This window comes from Bombina bombina, chromosome 2 (genome assembly GCF_027579735.1).
Source record: "Bombina bombina isolate aBomBom1 chromosome 2, aBomBom1.pri, whole genome shotgun sequence".
Lineage (NCBI taxonomy): Eukaryota > Metazoa > Chordata > Amphibia > Anura > Bombinatoridae > Bombina > Bombina bombina.
Window position 1 is genome coordinate 24,692,418 of NC_069500.1, and position 22,569 is coordinate 24,714,986.

Genomic DNA, 22,569 nt, shown 5'->3' on the forward strand with positions numbered 1-22,569 from the left:
CAAGTGGAGCACTAACTGTTTCATGAGTGGAGCACTAACTGTTTCATGAGTGGAGCACTAACTGTTTCACGAGTCTAACTGTTTCATGAGTGGAGCACTAGGTGTTTCACGAGTGGAGCACTAGCTGTTTCACGAGTGGAGCACTAACTGTTTCACGAGTGGAGCACTAACTGTTTCACGAGTGGAGCACCAACTGTTTCATGAGTGGAGCACTAAATGTTTCATGAGTGGAGCACTAACTGTTTCACGAGTGGAGCACTAGCTGTTTCATGAGTGGAGCACTAACTGTTTCATGAGTGGAGCACTAGCTGTTTCATGAGTGGAGCACTATCTGTTTCATGAGTGGAGCACTAGCTGTTTCACGAGTGGAGCACTAACTGTTTCACGAGTGGAGCACTAACTGTTTCATGAGTGGAGCACTAACTGTTTCATGAGTGGAGCACTAAATGTTTCAAGAGTGGAGCACTAACTGTTTCACGAGTGGAGCACTAGCTGTTTCATGAGTGGAGCACTAACTGTTTCATGAGTGGAGCACTAGCTGTTTCATGAGTGGAGCACTAGCTGTTTCATGAGTGGAGCACTAGCTGTTTCACGAGTGGAGCACTAACTGTTTCACGAGTGGAGCACTAACTGTTTCATGAGTGGAGCACTAACTGCTTCACGAGTGGAGCACTAGCTGTTTCACGAGTGGAGCACTAACTGTTTCACGAGTGGAGCACTAACTGTTTCACGAGTGGAGCACTAACTGTTTCACGAGTGGAGCACTAACTGTTTCACGAGTGGAGCACTAACTGTTTCACGAGTGGAGCACTAGCTGTTTCACGAGTGGAGCACTAACTGTTTCACGAGTGGAGCACTAGCTGTTTCACGAGTGGAGCACTAACTGTTTCACGAGTGGAGCACTAACTGTTTCATGAGTGGAGCACTAACTGTTTCATGAGTGGAGCACTAACTGTTTCACGAGTAGAGCACTAACTGTTTCATGAGTGGAGCACTAACTGTTTCACGAGTGGAGCACTAACTGTTTCACGAGTGGAGCACTAACTGTTTCACGAGTGGAGCACTAACTGTTTCATGAGTGGAGCACTAGCTGTTTCATGAGTGGAGCACTAGCTGTTTCACAAGTGGAGCACTAACTGTTTCATGAGTGGAGCACTAACTGTTTCATGAGTGGAGCACTAACTGTTTCACAAGTGGAGCACTAACTGTTTCATGAGTGGAGCACTAGCTGTTTCAAGAGTGGAGCACTAACTGTTTCACGAGTGGAGCACTAACTGTTTCACAAGTGGAGCACTAACTGTTTCACAAGTGGAGCACTAACTGTTTCATGAGTGGAGCACTAACTGTTTCATGAGTGGAGCACTAACTGTTTCACGAGTCTAACTGTTTCATGAGTGGAGCACTAGGTGTTTCACGAGTGGAGCACTAGCTGTTTCACGAGTGGAGCACTAACTGTTTCACGAGTGGAGCACTAACTGTTTCACAAGTGGAGCACCAACTGTTTCATGAGTGGAGCACTAAATGTTTCATGAGTGGAGCACTAACTGTTTCACGAGTGGAGCACTAGCTGTTTCATGAGTGGAGCACTAACTGTTTCATGAGTGGAGCACTATCTGTTTCATGAGTGGAGCACTAGCTGTTTCACGAGTGGAGCACTAACTGTTTCACGAGTGGAGCACTAACTGTTTCATGAGTGGAGCACTAACTGTTTCATGAGTGGAGCACTAAATGTTTCATGAGTGGAGCACTAACTGTTTCACGAGTGGAGCACTAGCTGTTTCATGAGTGGAGCACTAGCTGTTTCATGAGTGGAGCACTAGCTGTTTCATGAGTTGAGCACTAGCTGTTTCACGAGTGGAGCACTAGCTGTTTCACGAGTGGAGCACTAACTGTTTCACGAGTGGAGCACTAACTGTTTCATGAGTGGAGCACTAACTGCTTCACGAGTGGAGCACTAGCTGTTTCACGAGTGGAGCACTAACTGTTTCACGAGTGGAGCACTAACTGTTTCACGAGTGGAGCACTAACTGTTTCACGAGTGGAGCACTAACTGTTTCACGAGTGGAGCACTAACTGTTTCACGAGTGGAGCACTAGCTGTTTCACGAGTGGAGCACTAACTGTTTCACGAGTGGAGCACTAGCTGTTTCACGAGTGGAGCACTAACTGTTTCACGAGTGGAGCACTAACTGTTTCATGAGTGGAGCACTAACTGTTTCATGAGTGGAGCACTAACTGTTTCACGAGTAGAGCACTAACTGTTTCATGAGTGGAGCACTAATTGTTTCACGAGTGGAGCACTCACTGTTTCACAAGTGGAGCACTAGCTGTTTCATGAGTGGAGCACTAACTGTTTCATGAGTGGAGCACTAACTGTTTCACGAGTGGAGCACTAACTGTTTCATGAGTGGAGCACTAACTGTTTCACGAGTGGAGCACTAACTGTTTCATGAGTGGAGCACTAACTGTTTCATGAGTGGAGCACTAACTGTTTCATGAGTGGAGCACTAACTGTTTCACGAGTGGAGCACTAACTGTTTCATGAGTGGAGCACTAACTGTTTCATGAGTGGAGCACTAACTGTTTCATGAGTGGAGCACTAACTGTTTCACGAGTGGAGCACTAACTGTTTCACGAGTGGAGCACTAACTTTTTAACGAGTGGAGCACTAACTGTTTCACGAGTGGAGCACTAACTGTTTAACGAGTGGAGCACTAACTGTTTCACGAGTGGAGCACTAACTGTTTCACGAGTGGAGCACTAACTGTTTCATGAGTGGAGCACTAACTGTTTCATGAGTGGAGCACTAACTGTTTCATGAGTGGAGCACTAACTGTTTCACAAGTGGAGCACTCACTGTTTCACGAGTGGAGCACTAGCTGTTTCATGAGTGGATCACTAACTGTTTCATGAGTGGAGCACTAGCTGTTTCATGAGTGGAGCACTAACTGTTTCACGAGTGGAGCACTAACTGTTTCATGAGTGGAGCACTAGCTGTTTCATGAGTGGAGCACTAACTGTTTCATGAGTGGAGCACTAACTGTTTCACGAGTGGAGCACTAACTGTTTCACGAGTGGAGCACTAACTGTTTCATGAGTGGAGCACTAACTGTTTCATGAGTGGAGCACTAACTGTTTCACGAGTGGAGCACTAACTGTTTCATGAGTGGAGCACTAACTGTTTCACGAGTGGAGCACTAATTGTTTCACGAGTGGAGCACTCACTGTTTCACAAGTGGAGCACTAGCTGTTTCATGAGTGGAGCACTAACTGTTTCATGAGTGGAGCACTAACTGTTTCACGAGTGGAGCACTAACTGTTTCATGAGTGGAGCACTAACTGTTTCACGAGTGGAGCACTAACTGTTTCATGAGTGGAGCACTAACTGTTTCATGAGTGGAGCACTAACTGTTTCATGAGTGGAGCACTAACTGTTTCACGAGTGGAGCACTAACTGTTTCATGAGTGGAGCACTAACTGTTTCATGAGTGGAGCACTAACTGTTTCATGAGTGGAGCACTAACTGTTTCACGAGTGGAGCACTAACTGTTTCACGAGTGGAGCACTAACTTTTTAACGAGTGGAGCACTAACTGTTTCACGAGTGGAGCACTAACTGTTTAACGAGTGGAGCACTAACTGTTTCACGAGTGGAGCACTAACTGTTTCACGAGTGGAGCACTAACTGTTTCATGAGTGGAGCACTAACTGTTTCATGAGTGGAGCACTAACTGTTTCATGAGTGGAGCACTAACTGTTTCACAAGTGGAGCACTCACTGTTTCACGAGTGGAGCACTAGCTGTTTCATGAGTGGATCACTAACTGTTTCATGAGTGGAGCACTAGCTGTTTCATGAGTGGAGCACTAACTGTTTCACGAGTGGAGCACTAACTGTTTCATGAGTGGAGCACTAGCTGTTTCATGAGTGGAGCACTAACTGTTTCATGAGTGGAGCACTAACTGTTTCACGAGTGGAGCACTAACTGTTTCACGAGTGGAGCACTAACTGTTTCATGAGTGGAGCACTAACTGTTTCATGAGTGGAGCACTAACTGTTTCACGAGTGGAGCACTAACTGTTTCATGAGTGGAGCACTAACTGTTTCACGAGTGGAGCACTAACTGTTTCATGAGTGGAGCACTAGCTGTTTCACGAGTGGAGCACTAACTGTTTCACGAGTGGAGCACTAACTGTTTCACGAGTGGAGCACTAACTGTTTCATGAGTGGAGCACTAACTGTTTCATGAGTGGAGCACTAACTGTTTCATGAGTGGAGCACTAGCTGTTTCATGAGTGGAGCACTAACTGTTTCATGAGTGGAGCACTAACTGTTTTTCACGAGTGGAGCACTAACTGTTTCATGAGTGGAGCACTAACTGTTTCACGAGTGGAGCACTAACTGTTTCACGAGTGGAGCACTAGCTGTTTCATGAGTGGAGCACTAGCTGTTTCATGAGTGGAGTTATATATAAAAATAAGTAACCAGCGCCCAGGACTGATATCTGCTCACTATAATAAAGACCCCCTAAATAGGTCTAAGAAACAGAACACAGAAAATAGGATATATAGGAGCGCCACTGGCTAAGATATACCACAGGAGTCAAAATATTAAAATCGAATATTTATACAAGTATTTAATAAAATCTGCGTAGATAAAAATAACAAAAATTGACAAAAATTGACAAAAATTAACAAAAATTAACAAATAGTGAGATCAGAATGTTAGACCGAACTGATGAACTCACTAGAGTACAAATTCTAGGGATAATAACCCTTTGATTCCTACTGCATAAATATAATCCAAAAATGAATTGGTACAGCTCATATATTTAAAAATGAGGTCGTGAAACGTAAGTGTCAATATAACCATAAAAATAAAAATGAATTCAAATATAAAAAATGAAAGGAAATATAATTGTGAAGATAACAATTTTTTCTTATGTTTATTTCAATTGGTATTTAAGTTTATCATATATGAGATACTGAATAATACGACAAGAAATAGAGTTATTATTGTCATGGAAATAAATGTACATGATAAATATTGTAAGTCCTGGATATATTAGCCCGATATCAGTCAAAATTTGCCCTTTTCCATTTAGTGAGCAGATATCAGTCCTGGGCGCTGGTTACTTATTTTTATATATAATTGTTGTGTCTTTACCTAACAAGTAACAGCAGCCGGACACAGGAGTCGAATTTTTTGGGAATTTTTTGAAAATTTTTTGGAAATTTTTTGAAAAAAAAAATTTTTTGGAAATTTTTTGGAAATTTTTTGGGAATTTTTTGGAAATTTTTTGGAAAAATTTTTTGAAATTTTTTTTTAGGAATTTATTGAAAAATTTTTTTTTGGAATTTTATGGAAATTTATAAAATTTGTTGAAAATTAGTTGAAGTAATTATTTGTAGTATTTTTTTGTAATAATTTCGTGAAGGAATTCTTTAAAGCAATTTTTGTAACAACTGTTTTTAGTAACTTTTAGAAGTAACCTTTTAATTGTTTGAAGTAATTTTTGAAGCAATTACTTGAAGTATATTAACTCTTTATTTTTTCCAAGTTAATTTTTTATAATTAATTTTTTAAAATACTTTTTAGAAACAATCTGACATATATTAAATATCTGCTAATCTATTTTAAAAAATGGAAACTTCTCTCTCCATCAGAAATCTAAGAGCTGACGTAAGCTCTGATATAAATATAGCCCTGAATAGGGATAACGCTACAGGCACAAATATTGTAACTGATATTAATACTATTTTCAAGAATTTAGAAAAGTTATTGGTATCTGAGACCAAGTATAAAATTGAGATTTCCTTTTTGAGAATATTGTACCTAAAGGTTTGATGATAAACAAAGATTGCTCATTCAATACCAACTCGAAAGAGTTCACTGATAATTGGAATAAAGTTATTACTGAGGCTTCACAAGATTTAATGAGACTCATTATCAAATACAGAGAGCTGTTATTAACTCAATTAGATTCTGAAATATCGATTGAAGAAAAGAATATGGAATTATATAAAGACTCCCAGACTTTTAAGGAGAAACAAGAACATCTTTATTCTAAAATAAACAAACTTAAAGACGACACCATTGCTAAAAAAACCAAGAAAATCAATAGGGACCTCAATGCAATTCAAGAGAATTCTGAAAACCCCGAAAACAACGGGAACGATCCAATGCTAATTGAATCAGTGATAACAACTAATTCAACAAAGGCTTCAATCAAAGAAAATTGGATAGAGACTTATCCCAAAGAAGGTCACTTAAATAGACCTATCAACAACATACGAGGACCAAGAGCCCATAGAAATATGACAAACAGCTCCTCCTACAGACCACAATTAAGAAGACCATATGATGATAATAATCAAGACTACCAACAAAGAGAAAATCCAAATATGGGATATCAAAGACCCTATGTGAATAATAGAAATTATAGAGGTTTTAATACACATGGAGGAAATTGGTACAACAATTCCCGTCACCATTATAGGTCTTATGGGAACCATGGGAACTATGAGCCTTACAACACATCTCAATACCAATCAAGAAGAAATTACCAATCATCAAGTTGGAATAATGGGTATAACCACAGATCTCACCAGCCATTTATGAATAAAGAAAATCATGGACAGTTCCTACAAAGGTATGGCAATTCAGACTTTGATCAACAACATCGACCAAGAGACCTACATGGCGAATATCAATATAGTGACCAGATGATGAACCACCCTCCCCAAAGAAACTACAGGGGACCACACCAAGATTGGAGAAACAACACCATTGAGGTAACCAACAGATTTTCCCCCCTGGCAACTCCCAACATAAGAAGACCAACGGATACACCTAGAGTTGATAATTATGCAGCATCCACTTCCACCACTCCTTTTTTAGAGGTGGGCCGGAACGATCCCCCAGTGTTGGAACAAAGAGGGAAAAGGAAGCAGATTGCATTGGAAGATGTGGATACCCCAGTAAAAAGAAGACACACAGGGGACGAAGGTCGGGATCTAGATATAAGAACAGACCCTATCTGGTCAAAACAACATCAGAAACACTAAAAATTGGACAAGCCACAGATGAAAAAGAGAAAAATAAGGATAGAAAAGGAGATGTCAAAGGAATCTTTAATTTGAGTAACATCAATTTGGAAAGTGAAGAAAAAGAACTGTTGGGGTTAGGTCTTTCATATGCTCCATCCAGAGGATTGGACAAGTTCCAAACATATCTAAATACGAAGGAGTTTATAAGAAAACTCACATTGAAGAGATATTTCTTAAAGTCACCAATAGAGAGAGGTGCTTTTACCCCAGGAATTACCACAACAGAGGACCAATTCCAACACTCTGATCTTAAACCGAAGTCCCATTTCTACCCCACCCACTGTAAAGGACCGGCTATCGAAGCATTCGAAACAATGGTATGCAATGACATAAAGAAATTAAAAGCAAACAAGGCATATAAAAGAAATCTCAGTGCCCAACAATTCAACACCATATCTAAATTAGAAAAGAACCACGACATTGTCATTAAATCAGCCGACAAAGGTGGGGGGATCGTGATAATGAACAAGACGGACTACAAGAAAGAATCTGAAAGAATTTTAGGAGACAAAGCTACCTATGAAATTTTGAAAGCCAACCCAACTAATGAATATAAAAGAACCCTCGACGATCTACTCACTGAAGCTAACGAATTGGGTATCCTCAACAATAATGAATTTCGTTATTTAAGCGTGAAACATCCCAAGATCCCAGTACTCTATCACCTGCCTAAAATTCATAAGAACTTAGCCAACCCACCCGGACGGCCAATAATATCAGGCATAGGATCGGTGTCGAGCAATTTATCTGAATATATAGATAAAAAACTTCAACCATACGTTAGATCACTACCATCATATCTAAGGGACTCCACCGAAGTATTGAATATACTAAAAGACATGGAATGGGATGAAAGCTATATCCTAATCACTAGTGATGTAACATCACTATACACCTCAATTCCACATGAGAAGGGATTAGAGTCCATTAGTCACTTCCTAGATAAAGATGACAGTATGCCACAACCCCAAAAGAGGTTCATACTGGACGGAATAGAATATATCCTTCAACATAATTATTTTTATTGCGATAATGTGTTCTATCGACAAGTGTGTGGGACAGCCATGGGGACCAGGTTCGCGCCTAGCTACGCCAATCTCTATATGGGAAGATGGGAAACTATTTTCTGGGATTCCTGTCCAGCGGGCGCGGACCTGGTCCTATATAAAAGGTATATAGATGACCTCCTAATCATCTGGAAGGGGAGTGAAGAAGATCTAAGACACACACTAGACGTAATGAATTTGAACCAGTCCAATTTGAGATTTACCAACACCATCAGCAAGGATGACATCACCTTTCTAGATCTGGACATAAAAGTGATAAAGGGAAGAATTGTAACATCCACCCACTTCAAGGAAGTAGATTCTAACAATTATATCCATCACACAAGCTGCCATCATAGGAAATGGATATCGAATATCCCGAAAGGACAATTGTTACGAATCCGAAAAAATTGCTCAAGTGAAGAAATGTGGACCAAGCAATCATCAATGCTAAAAACCAGATTCTTGGAAAGAGGATATGATGAATCCTTTGTAGATAAGACCATCACAGAAGTGAACAACATAAAAAGAGATTCTCTTCTCACATACAAGGTGAAACCAACTAAAGACAAGTTTGAAGGCCTGAAAATTCCTTTTATAACCCAATATGGTGAAAGAAAAAAGGTAATTGAAGACATAATCAAGAGACACTGGCATATACTCAGAAATGACGATATTATAGGCGAACATCTAACAGAACAACCCAATTTTGTCTATAGAAAGGCCAACAATCTAAAATCGATTCTGGCTCCAAGTATACCCAAAGAAAATAAAGCTAAAAATTCTTTAGACATTATGGGCAAAAAATTATGCGGTTTCTATCCATGCCACTTTTGTAAAGCATGCTCACATGGAATAAAAACCAGCACGATCAAGTCTAAAGTATCAAATGAAGTCTTTCACATAAAACAAACTATAAGATGTACTGACCATTCTGTAATATATTTGGTCGAGTGTGGGTGTGGCCTACAATATGTGGGCCAGACATCTAGAAAACTGAGAGACCGAATCCGAGAACATCTGTTACAGATCAAATGGAAGAAGGTTGATCTACCACTCTATAAACACTTCAAAGAAGTACATGGTGGAAGTGATAAAAGCTTGAAATACATGGGAATATGCAAAGTGAACAAAGATTGGAGAGGAGGAGATATGGAATCAAAATTATTGAAAATAGAATCAAAATGGATTTTTAACCTAGACTGTATCCATCCAAAAGGTCTCAATGCTGACTTTGAGATCGTCCACCTCTTCTAATAAACCAATTTCTCTCATTTATTTCTTGAACCTCAGTTTAAACTTAATTTGAATTCAGCAAAAACAATCCACATTGGGCAATTTAAAGAAATTTATAGGTCCCAGCATCCTCTTTAAGATCTAAAAGAAATTTACAGGTCTCAGTATAAAATACATCTGATTATCCAACAATAAAGAAAAGATGTCTAACATTAGATTAGGGAACATATGTCTAGATTTCGTGAACCTCATTTTAAAGTCAATTGGAGTTTATCAAAAGCAATCCATATTGAGCAATCTAAATAAATTAATAGGTCTCAGTATCTTCTTTGAGATAAAATACACCAGATTACCTAATAACAAAGAAAAAGATATTGTCGAACCGCCAAATAAAGGTAGTAAAAAATACCTAATGAAAGTATCATGCACCAATCCAGCATTAGATTAGTTAATTTAAGTCTAGATCAAAATACATTGAAAGTTAAATACAAAGAACATCTTTAAACCCATCTAAGATTACTATATTTTTATATATATTTTATTTTAGTAATTTTTTAAATATTCACTTCACTTATTTATTGTTGGAATTTTATATAACAACAATTTTTTCTTATGTTTATTTCAATTGGTATTTAAGTTTATCATATATGAGATACTGAATAATACGACAAGAAATAGAGTTATTATTGTCATGGAAATAAATGTACATGATAAATATTGTAAGTCCTGGATATATTAGCCCGATATCAGTCAAAATTTGCCCTTTTCCAAAATGGTTTCTTTAAACCGGAAGAACCGCACATATTGATATCCGGTCTAGCCGAAAATTTGTTGTTCCTTCTTGCCCGTTCGCAAAATGGTTCCGCGAAACCGGAATTGGTAAAAAACCGGAAGTACCTAGTACATAGACATCCGGTTGTTGAGCGGAAGTGAGACAAACTGGCAATATCGGACTCGATTTTCGGCGGGATTTTCTTGGCGCAATTTTTTTGGCGCAATTGTGAAAAACGCCCAATACAAAAATATAAAAGGTCAGCATTGATTAAGCCTCCACATGTCTTGAAAAAGGCCCCATTTAGAGGGCCGAAACGCGTAGACGACTATCCGAAAACCAAGATTGAGAGGCTAATCATATGCAGGACCGGGCTTTGAATGGTAAGACTATTTTCAATAGTCCATACCCAAAAAGCACATTTGTTTAGTGCACTTTTTTCCTTTTTCTTTTAGGTTTTTATATATATACCTCTATCAAAGGATTAGGACTTTGGACTTCAATAGACTCAAGGACTTAACTCAAATTAGACTTTTAAGGAAGGAACTACTACTTACATTTCATCAGGATTTGATAGATTTTGGACAATTTTTTCTCATCTGTTTTTTATATTTTTTATATTTTTTATATTATTCTTCTTCTTTCATTCAATCGTTTATAATGATGACATAAATGTTTTAATTGTTTATTATTTGATTGTTTTATAAATTGTCACACGATATGAATTTATAACCAGATATATATCAACTATTGGAAAGTTTTATTATCAGAACGGACCGGTGTGTCCCAAAGCTAATTGAATTATAGCTGGTACCAGCTTAGTTGAGCTTTAGGTTTATAAATGGTGAAACCCACCTAATTTTGATTGTATTGCATTAACTCACTCATTTTGGATTGTACTATATTATTGCACATTATACACAGGAGTATTATATATCACAAGGATTTGATTTGTTCTTATATATATATATATATTCTTTATCACTATCTATTCAAATTTGATAAAGGAAAATTTATTTTGAGACTCATAACATGGGTCCTTCACTAAGAAACTAATCCTTTACTGGATTGTTATCTTCACAATTATATTTCCTTTCATTTTTTATATTTGAATTCATTTTTATTTTTATGGTTATATTGACACTTACGTTTCACGACCTCATTTTTAAATATATGAGCTGTACCAATTCATTTTTGGATTATATTCATGCAGTAGGAATCAAAGGGTTATTATCCCTAGAATTTGTACTCTAGTGAGTTCATCAGTTCGGTCTAACATTCTGATCTCACTATTTGTTAATTTTTGTTAATTTTTGTCAATTTTTGTCAATTTTTGTTATTTTTATCTACGCAGATTTTATTAAATACTTGTATAAATATTCGATTTTAATATTTTGACTCCTGTGGTATATCTTAGCCAGTGGCGCTCCTATATATCCTATTTTCTGTGTTCTGTTTCTTAGACCTATTTAGGGGGTCTTTATTATAGTGAGCAGATATCAGTCCTGGGCGCTGGTTACTTATTTTTATATATAATTGTTGTGTCTTTACCTAAACAAGTAACAGCAGCCGGACACAGGAGTCGAATTTTTTGGGAATTTTTTGAAAATTTTTTGGAAATTTTTTGAAAAAAAAAAATTTTTGGAAATTTTTTGGAAATTTTTTGGGAATTTTTTGGGAATTTTTTGGAAATTTTTTGGAAAAATTTTTTGAAAATTTTTTTTAGGAATTTATTGAAAAATTTTTTTTTGGAATTTTATGGAAATTTATACAATTTGTTGAAAATTAGTTGAAGTAATTATTTGTAGTATTTTTTTGTAATAATTTCGTGAAGGAATTCTTTAAAGCAATTTTTGTAACAACTGTTTTTAGTAACTTTTAGAAGTAACCTTTTAATTGTTTGAAGTAATTTTTGAAGCAATTACTTGAAGTATATTAACTCTTTATTTTTTCGAAGTTAATTTTTTATAATTAATTTTTTAAAATACTTTTTAGAAACAATCTGACATATATTAAATATCTGCTAATCTATTTTAAAAAATGGAAACTTCTCTCTCCATCAGAAATCTAAGAGCTGACGTAAGCTCTGATATAAATATAGCCCTGAATAGGGATAACGCTACAGGCACAAATATTGTAACTGATATTAATACTATTTTCAAGAATTTAGAAAAGTTATTGGTATCTGAGACCAAGTATAAAATTGAGATTTCCTTTTTGAAAAAATGCCTTGAATTGAATATTGTACCTAAAGGTTTGATGATAAACAAAGATTGCTCATTCAATACCAACTCGAAAGAGTTCACTGATAATTGGAATAAAGTTATTACTGAGGCTTCACAAGATTTAATGAGACTCATTATCAAATACAGAGAGCTGTTATTAACTCAATTAGATTCTGAAATATCGATTGAAGAAAAGAATATGGAATTATATAAAGACTCCCAGACTTTTAAGGAGAAACAAGAACATCTTTATTCTAAAATAAACAAACTTAAAGACGACACCATTGCTAAAAAAACCAAGAAAATCAATAGGGACCTCAATGCAATTCAAGAGAATTCTGAAAACCCCGAAAACAACGGGAACGATCCAATGCTAATTGAATCAGTGATAACAACTAATTCAACAAAGGCTTCAATCAAAGAAAATTGGATAGAGACTTATCCCAAAGAAGGTCACTTAAATAGACCTATCAACAACATACGAGGACCAAGAGCCCATAGAAATATGACAAACAGCTCCTCCTACAGACCACAATTAAGAAGACCATATGATGATAATAATCAAGACTACCAACAAAGAGAAAATCCAAATATGGGATATCAAAGACCCTATGTGAATAATAGAAATTATAGAGGTTTTAATACACATGGAGGAAATTGGTACAACAATTCCCGTCACCATTATAGGTCTTATGGGAACCATGGGAACTATGAGCCTTACAACACATCTCAATACCAATCAAGAAGAAATTACCAATCATCAAGTTGGAATAATGGGTATAACCACAGATCTCACCAGCCATTTATGAATAAAGAAAATCATGGACAGTTCCTACAAAGGTATGGCAATTCAGACTTTGATCAACAACATCGACCAAGAGACCTACATGGCGAATATCAATATAGTGACCAGATGATGAACCACCCTCCCCAAAGAAACTACAGGGGACCACACCAAGATTGGAGAAACAACACCATTGAGGTAACCAACAGATTTTCCCCCCTGGCAACTCCCAACATAAGAAGACCAACGGATACACCTAGAGTTGATAATTATGCAGCATCCACTTCCACCACTCCTTTTTTAGAGGTGGGCCGGAACGATCCCCCAGTGTTGGAACAAAGAGGGAAAAGGAAGCAGATTGCATTGGAAGATGTGGATACCCCAGTAAAAAGAAGACACACAGGGGACGAAGGTCGGGATCTAGATATAAGAACAGACCCTATCTGGTCAAAACAACATCAGAAACACTAAAAATTGGACAAGCCACAGATGAAAAAGAGAAAAATAAGGATAGAAAAGGAGATGTCAAAGGAATCTTTAATTTGAGTAACATCAATTTGGAAAGTGAAGAAAAAGAACTGTTGGGGTTAGGTCTTTCATATGCTCCATCCAGAGGATTGGACAAGTTCCAAACATATCTAAATATGAAGGAGTTTATAAGAAAACTCACATTGAAGAGATATTTCTTAAAGTCACCAATAGAGAGAGGTGCTTTTACCCCAGGAATTACCACAACAGAGGACCAATTCCAACACTCTGATCTTAAACCGAAGTCCCATTTCTACCCCACCCACTGTAAAGGACCGGCTATCGAAGCATTCGAAACAATGGTATGCAATGACATAAAGAAATTAAAAGCAAACAAGGCATATAAAAGAAATCTCAGTGCCCAACAATTCAACACCATATCTAAATTAGAAAAGAACCACGACATTGTCATTAAATCAGCCGACAAAGGTGGGGGGATCGTGATAATGAACAAGACGGACTACAAGAAAGAATCTGGAAGAATTTTAGGAGACAAAGCTACCTATGAAATTTTGAAAGCCAACCCAACTAATGAATATAAAAGAACCCTCGACGATCTACTCACTGAAGCTAACGAATTGGGTATCCTCAACAATAATGAATTTCGTTATTTAAGCGTGAAACATCCCAAGATCCCAGTACTCTATCACCTGCCTAAAATTCATAAGAACTTAGCCAACCCACCCGGACGGCCAATAATATCAGGCATAGGATCGGTGTCGAGCAATTTATCTGAATATATAGATAAAAAACTTCAACCATACGTTAGATCACTACCATCATATCTAAGGGACTCCACCGAAGTATTGAATATACTAAAAGACATGGAATGGGATGAAAGCTATATCCTAATCACTAGTGATGTAACATCACTATACACCTCAATTCCACATGAGAAGGGATTAGAGTCCATTAGTCACTTCCTAGATAAAGATGACAGTATGCCACAACCCCAAAAGAGGTTCATACTGGACGGAATAGAATATATCCTTCAACATAATTATTTTTATTGCGATAATGTGTTCTATCGACAAGTGTGTGGGACAGCCATGGGGACCAGGTTCGCGCCTAGCTACGCCAATCTCTATATGGGAAGATGGGAAACTATTTTCTGGGATTCCTGTCCGGCGGGCGCGGACCTGGTCCTATATAAAAGGTATATAGATGACCTCCTAATCATCTGGAAGGGGAGTGAAGAAGATCTAAGACACACACTAGACGTAATGAATTTGAACCAGTCCAATTTGAGATTTACCAACACCATCAGCAAGGATGACATCACCTTTCTAGATCTGGACATAAAAGTGATAAAGGGAAGAATTGTAACATCCACCCACTTCAAGGAAGTAGATTCTAACAATTATATCCATCACACAAGCTGCCATCATAGGAAATGGATATCGAATATCCCGAAAGGACAATTGTTACGAATCCGAAAAAATTGCTCAAGTGAAGAAATGTGGACCAAGCAATCATCAATGCTAAAAACCAGATTCTTGGAAAGAGGATATGATGAATCCTTTGTAGATAAGACCATCACAGAAGTGAACAACATAAAAAGAGATTCTCTTCTCACATACAAGGTGAAACCAACTAAAGACAAGTTTGAAGGCCTGAAAATTCCTTTTATAACCCAATATGGTGAAAGAAAAAAGGTAATTGAAGACATAATCAAGAGACACTGGCATATACTCAGAAATGACGATATTATAGGCGAACATCTAACAGAATAACCCAATTTTGTCTATAGAAAGGCCAACAATCTAAAATCGATTCTGGCTCCAAGTATACCCAAAGAAAATAAAGCTAAAAATTCTTTAGACATTATGGGCAAAAAATTATGCGGTTTCTATCCATGCCACTTTTGTAAAGCATGCTCACATGGAATAAAAACCAGCACGATCAAGTCTAAAGTATCAAATGAAGTCTTTCACATAAAACAAACTATAAGATGTACTGACCATTCTGTAATATATTTGGTCGAGTGTGGGTGTGGCCTACAATATGTGGGCCAGACATCTAGAAAACTGAGAGACCGAATCCGAGAACATCTGTTACAGATCAAATGGAAGAAGGTTGATCTACCACTCTATAAACACTTCAAAGAAGTACATGGTGGAAGTGATAAAAGCTTGAAATACATGGGAATATGCAAAGTGAACAAAGATTGGAGAGGAGGAGATATGGAATCAAAATTATTGAAAATAGAATCAAAATGGATTTTTAACCTAGACTGTATCCATCCAAAAGGTCTCAATGCTGACTTTGAGATCGTCCACCTCTTCTAATAAACCAATCTCTCTCATTTATTTCTTGAACCTCAGTTTAAACTTAATTTGAATTCAGCAAAAACAATCCACATTGGGCAATTTAAAGAAATTTATAGGTCCCAGCATCCTCTTTAAGATCTAAAAGAAATTTACAGGTCTCAGTATAAAATACATCTGATTATCCAACAATAAAGAAAAGATGTCTAACATTAGATTAGGGAACATATGTCTAGATTTCGTGAACCTCATTTTAAAGTCAATTGGAGTTTATCAAAAGCAATCCATATTGAGCAATCTAAATAAATTAATAGGTCTCAGTATCTTCTTTGAGATAAAATACACCAGATTACCTAATAACAAAGAAAAAGATATTGTCGAACCGCCAAATAAAGGTAGTAAAAAATACCTAATGAAAGTATCATGCACCAATCCAGCATTAGATTAGTGAATTTAAGTCTAGATCAAAATACATTGAAAGTTAAATACAAAGAACATCTTTAAACCCATCTAAGATTACTATATTTTTATATATATTTTATTTTAGTAATTTTTTAAATATTCACTTCACTTATTTATTGTTGGAATTTTATATAACAACAATTTTTTCTTATGTTTATTTCAATTGGTATTTAAGTTTATCATATATGAGATACTGAATAATACGACAAGAAATAGAGTTATTATTGTCATGGAAATAAATGTACATGATAAATATTGTAAGTCCTGGATATATTAGCCCGATATCAGTCAAAATTTGCCCTTTTCCAAAATGGTTTCTTTAAACCGGAAGAACCGCACATATTGATATCCGGTCTAGCCGAAAATTTGTTGTTCCTTCTTGCCCGTTCGCAAAATGGTTCCGCGAAACCGGAAGTGGTAAAAAACCGGAAGTACCTAGTACATAGACATCCGGTTGTTGAGCGGAAGTGAGACAAACTGGCAATATTTTCGGCGGGATTTTCTTGGCGCAATTTTTTTGGCGCAATTGTGAAAAACGCCCAATACAAAAATATAAAAGGTCAGCATTGATTAAGCCTCCACATGTCTTGAAAAAGGCCCCATTTAGAGGGCCGAAACGCGTAGACGACTATCCGAAAACCAAGATTGAGAGGCTAATCATATCCAGGACCGGGCTTTGAATGGTAAGACTATTTTCAATAGTCCATACCCAAAAAGCACATTTGTTTAGTGCACTTTTTTCCTTTTTCTTTTAGGTTTTTATATATATACCTCTATCAAAGGATTAGGACTTTGGACTTCAATAGACTCAAGGACTTAACTCAAATTAGACTTTTAAGGAAGGAACTACTACTTACATTTCATCAGGATTTGATAGATTTTGGACAATTTTTTCTCATCTGTTTTTTATATTTTTTATATTTTTTATATTATTATTCTTCTTTCATTCAATCGTTTATAATGATGACATAAATGTTTTAATTGTTTATTATTTGATTGTTTTATAAATTGTCACACAATATGAATTTATAACCAGATATATATCAACTATTGGAAAGTTTTATTATCAGAACGGACCGGTGTGTCCCAAAGCTAATTGAATTATAGCTGGTACCAGCTTAGTTGAGCTTTAGGTTTATAAATGGTGAAACCCACCTAATTTTGATTGTATTGCATTAACTCACTCATTTTGGATTGTACTATATTATTGCACATTATACACAGGAGTATTATATATCACAAGGATTTGATTTGTTCTTATATATATATATATATATTCTTTATCACTATCTATTCAAATTTGATAAAGGAAAATTTATTTTGAGACTCATAACATGGGTCCTTCACTAAGAAACTAATCCTTTACTGGATTGTTATCTTCACAATTATATTTCCTTTCATTTTTTATATTTGAATTCATTTTTATTTTTATGGTTATATTGACACTTACGTTTCACGACCTCATTTTTAAATATATGAGCTGTACCAATTCATTTTTGGATTATATTCATGCAGTAGGAATCAAAGGGTTATTATCCCTAGAATTTGTACTCTAGTGAGTTCATCAGTTCGGTCTAACATTCTGATCTCACTATTTCTTAATTTTTGTTAATTTTTGTCAATTTTTGTTATTTTTATCTACGCAGATTTTATTAAATACTTGTATAAATATTCGATTTTAATATTTTGACTCCTGTGGTATATCTTAGCCAGTGGCGCTCCTATATATCCTATTTTCTGTGTTTCATGAGTGGAGCACTAGCTGTTTCATGAGTGGAGCACTAACTGTTTCACGAGTGGAGCACTAGCTGTTTCATGAGTGGAGCACTAGCTGTTTCATGAGTGGAGCACTAGCTGTTTCACGAGTGGAGCACTAGCTGTTTCATGAGTGGAGCACTAGCTGTTTCATGAGTGGAGCACTAACTGTTTCATGAGTGGAGCACTAACTGTTTCATGAGTGGAGCACTAACTGTTTCATGAGTGGAGCACTAACTGTTTCATGAGTGGAGCACTAACTGTTTCATGAGTGGAGCACTAACTGTTTCATGAGTGGAGCACTAACTGTTTCACGAGTGGAGCACTAGCTGTTTCATGAGTGGAGCACTAGCTGTTTCATGAGTGGAGCACTAACTGTTTCATGAGTGGAGCACTAGCTGTTTCATGAGTGGAGCACTAACTGTTTCATGAGTGGAGCACTAGCTGTTTCACGAGTGGAGCATTAACTGTTTTGCGTCAGCGATATCATGGTGATCACCGCAACCTCAGAGCTCTGGTTAACTGTTACAGAAAACAAAAAAGTGTCACAAACACATAAATACATTTAAAAGCACAGTTATACTAATAATAACACTATCCGATAAAAATTACTTAAAAAAAATATTGCACAGAAAAGATAGGTGGCGGATTTAAGAAGCAGTCAATGCAGCTTATTCTGCGCGATCCTTCAGGCTTCTTAAGACCGCTGCTCCTTAACCTATTTGCCACCTCTGAGGCAGCAGATAGCAATGATCCCGATCAGATATTATCAGAATGATTGACACCCCCTGCTAGCAGCCAATTGGCCGCTAATCTGCAGGGGGCGGCATTGCACTAGAAATGCTTGTGCAATGTTAAATGCCTACAGCGTATGCTGTCAGCATTTAGCAATGTCGTGCTACAGAGTATCATGTCCGCCCGACAGTTAATAAATCTGTCCCAAAGGCTCAAAGAAGGCCTGCAAAGCTCTTTAACTTTGAGATATAGGGGCCGATTTATTAAGCAGTCAATGCAGCTTATTCCGCGCGAGCCTTCTGGTTCGCCGGAATCAGGAGTTAAGATGCAGCGGTGGCAGACAGCAATACGATCGGGATGATTGGCACCCCCTGCTAGTGGGGCAGCATTGCACAAGCATTTCACCAGAAATGCTTGTGCAATGGCAAATGCCTACATTTAATAATATCTATTTATGAATATATAGAACATATTCTTCTATGTGTGAAGAACAATGGAATGCAAAATATTTATATTTTCATGTTGAGTTAGCGCACTTGATAAAATGAGATCTGGTTTGCGTGAGTGGAGTTTTTTACCCACTTTTTGCATTTCATAATTATTATTATTATCATTTATTTGTATAGCGCCGCCAAATTCCGTAGCGCTGGGTACAATGATATGGGTATACATTGAAGTCTATGGGAAATACTTTAACACGGTTGTGATATTCTAACTTTGGCATTTTGTGTGCATCAGATTAATGTGCAAGCAAAACGTTTTACGTTCAACTTGTAATACGCGCACTACCCGACATGTGCAAAAAGCTTCTAGCACAGATAACGCACAAGAGAAAGATAAACAGTGCTCCAGTTTTAATCTAGTCTATAGTTGTTTATTACAGGCTCTCCTTTTGTAATTATCAGCATGTAAACAGCTGAAGATGAGAACTTTGTGATGTAGATGCAATGACAATCAGACATTTTTATTGCTTATCAAAATCCCATTTTTCATCATCATCATTAAAAAATAGACCTTTAACTTAATTACGTGCCAGTCTCGTTTTTTCAAAATTCAAACTGTTAATAATTAACTACACATTTACAAAATCCTTTTTCTCTTATACAATTCCTCAGCTAAAAGCTCTGGATAGCCCAAGACAACATTTTTTAAATTATTAGCAAGCACCACAAAAATTTTGAGAGTGGAATATTAAAATATAAAAGTTATAATGGCTCAAAGATATGAGGTCTCAGGTGTTAGAGAAAAAAAAGGCAGACAAAGGGCTTAAACATAGATATATATATTGTAATGGTTCGTACCTTTTTCTCCTTTAGTGAAAGGTTATTCTGAAATCTACATTCCAGGCACCTACCTCTAATACTATATAAGTAAAAATGGTCTCATATCTTAGGAAAGATTTTGAGTACAATATGCATAGAAAAAGGCGTAAGAGAATACAAAATATAACTATATATATTTTATTGTACAAATATGCAGTATAATAATACACAAAGGAAAATTTTGCTAAATAAATGCAATGAAAATGTAAAAATAATATGTTCTGACCCCTTATAAGTTCAGGGAAGGGGTATTTATACACTTTTAAACAATCCTTTGGCATTACATCATGAGTAATTACAAAACCCCCCACAAAAAAACATCCTATAACGTTGAGCTAAAACGCAACAAGTATAATATTGGCGCCATTGAGAGTGGTCATAAGACATAAACAATTGTATAGTCTATAACTACTATATTTATAAATGCATAGCATAATAAAACATTACATTGAAATAAACGCATTCATTAAGAAATTCAGTAAAGCATTTTCTCTTTCATTTGGAATAAGTACCTTCCATCTAGATTACAAGTTTTGCTTTTGTGTTTTAACACTGAAAAAATGTCCATCTCAGCGTTAAAACCCAAAACCCAAAACCCTAATCTAAAAAAAAACCCCACCCAAATAAACCTTAAAAAAAACTAACACTAACCCTTGTTTAGGTACTCACAGTTGTTAAAAACCGTCTTGAACGATCTTCTTCCCAGCGACTCCATCTTCATCCATCGAGGGATTGGCATCTTCTTCATCCCTGCAAAGGCGGAGTGGTTGATGCGCGGAGGCGGAGGTCTAGTCGAAGGTCCAAGGCGGAGGTCCAGACGGAGGTCCATCGATCCGATGTGGAGGTCCTCTTCATGCAGTTGTCTGCCGCACACTGTGGATTCAAATGCTAGGTACCGCTTTTATACTGGGGGTACCATTGCATTCCTATTGGCTGAAAAATTTAAATCAGCCAATAGGAATTAGAGCTGCTAAAATCCTATTGGCTGTTCAAATCAGCCTATAGGATTTAAGCAGCTCTCACTCCTATTGGCTGATTCAAATCGAACTCAAAGGTATTATTTAGTTAATAAGTGTAACTTTAATTTAGGTCTATTTTAATTATGTTAAAATTAGGGGGTGTTAGGTGTAGTGTTAGGGTTACGGCTAGGTTTAGGGGTTAATATAGTTTAATTTTGGTTTTTGTGATGTGGGGGGCTGGTGGTTTAGGGGTTAATAGGTTTATTTAGTGGTAGTGATGTGGGAGGCCAGAGGTTTAGGGGTTAATAACTTTATTTAGTGGCGGCGATGATGGGAAGCGGGGGAATAGGGGTTAATATCTTTATTATAGTGTGGGCGATGTTGGGATGCCGGGGAATATGATTAATAACTTTAGTATAGTGGCGGCGATATCAGGAGCGGCAGATTAGGGGTTAATAGATTTATTTAGGTGGCAGCGATGTCGGGAGCGGCAGATTAGGGATTAATAACATTATGTAGGTGTCGGCGACCTCGGGGTGGCAGATTAGGGGTGTTTAGATGTGGGGTTTATGTTAGGTTGTTAGGTTTAAACGTAACTTTTTTTTCCCATAGACATCAATGGGGCGGCGTTACAGAGCTTTTCATTCCACAATCGCAGGTGTTAGGGTGATGTCTATTGGGAAAGCGTGCACGAGCACGTCAAAGCAGCGCTTGTATTTTGTGCGGTATGGAGCTCAAGGCAACCATATTGCACGCACAAGGCGGCTTTTTCAAAACTCGGAATGGCAGCGCTATGGAGGGTGAAATCACGTAACTTTTGTTGCATTCATTTCACACCTTCTATAGTGCAAAACTTGTAATCTAGGTGTATATTAATAAACTCACTAATAGCTAAACTCTATAGCATTATAAACATAAATAAATGATGTGCGTGTAGAATAATAGTGCCGAGGTTGAAGATCCACCTGGACTCGCACTGCAGAAGTAATCTGCCCCTATCACCTCCTCTCAACATAGGTGGAATGTGATCTATAATTACATAATGTAGATCAGCTACCGTATGGCCAAAAAGGGCAAAATCCCGAGCTACGGGTTGTTCCAAACCCCTTTTATTTATAGCAGCTCTAATGGCAGCACAATGATAGGCCAAACGGGTGCGAAGATCGTCTATAGATTTTCCGACATAGAATAATTCACATGGACAATGCAACAAATATACAATATATTTCGTCGTGCAGGTTACCCTATCTCGGATTGTATATTTCTGGTTGGTACTTGGATGGATAAAGAACTTAGCATTCAATAGGCCGTTACATGTTGTGCACCCAGCACATCTGTAACAACCGGATTTAGCAGTCTGTAACCAAGTGGT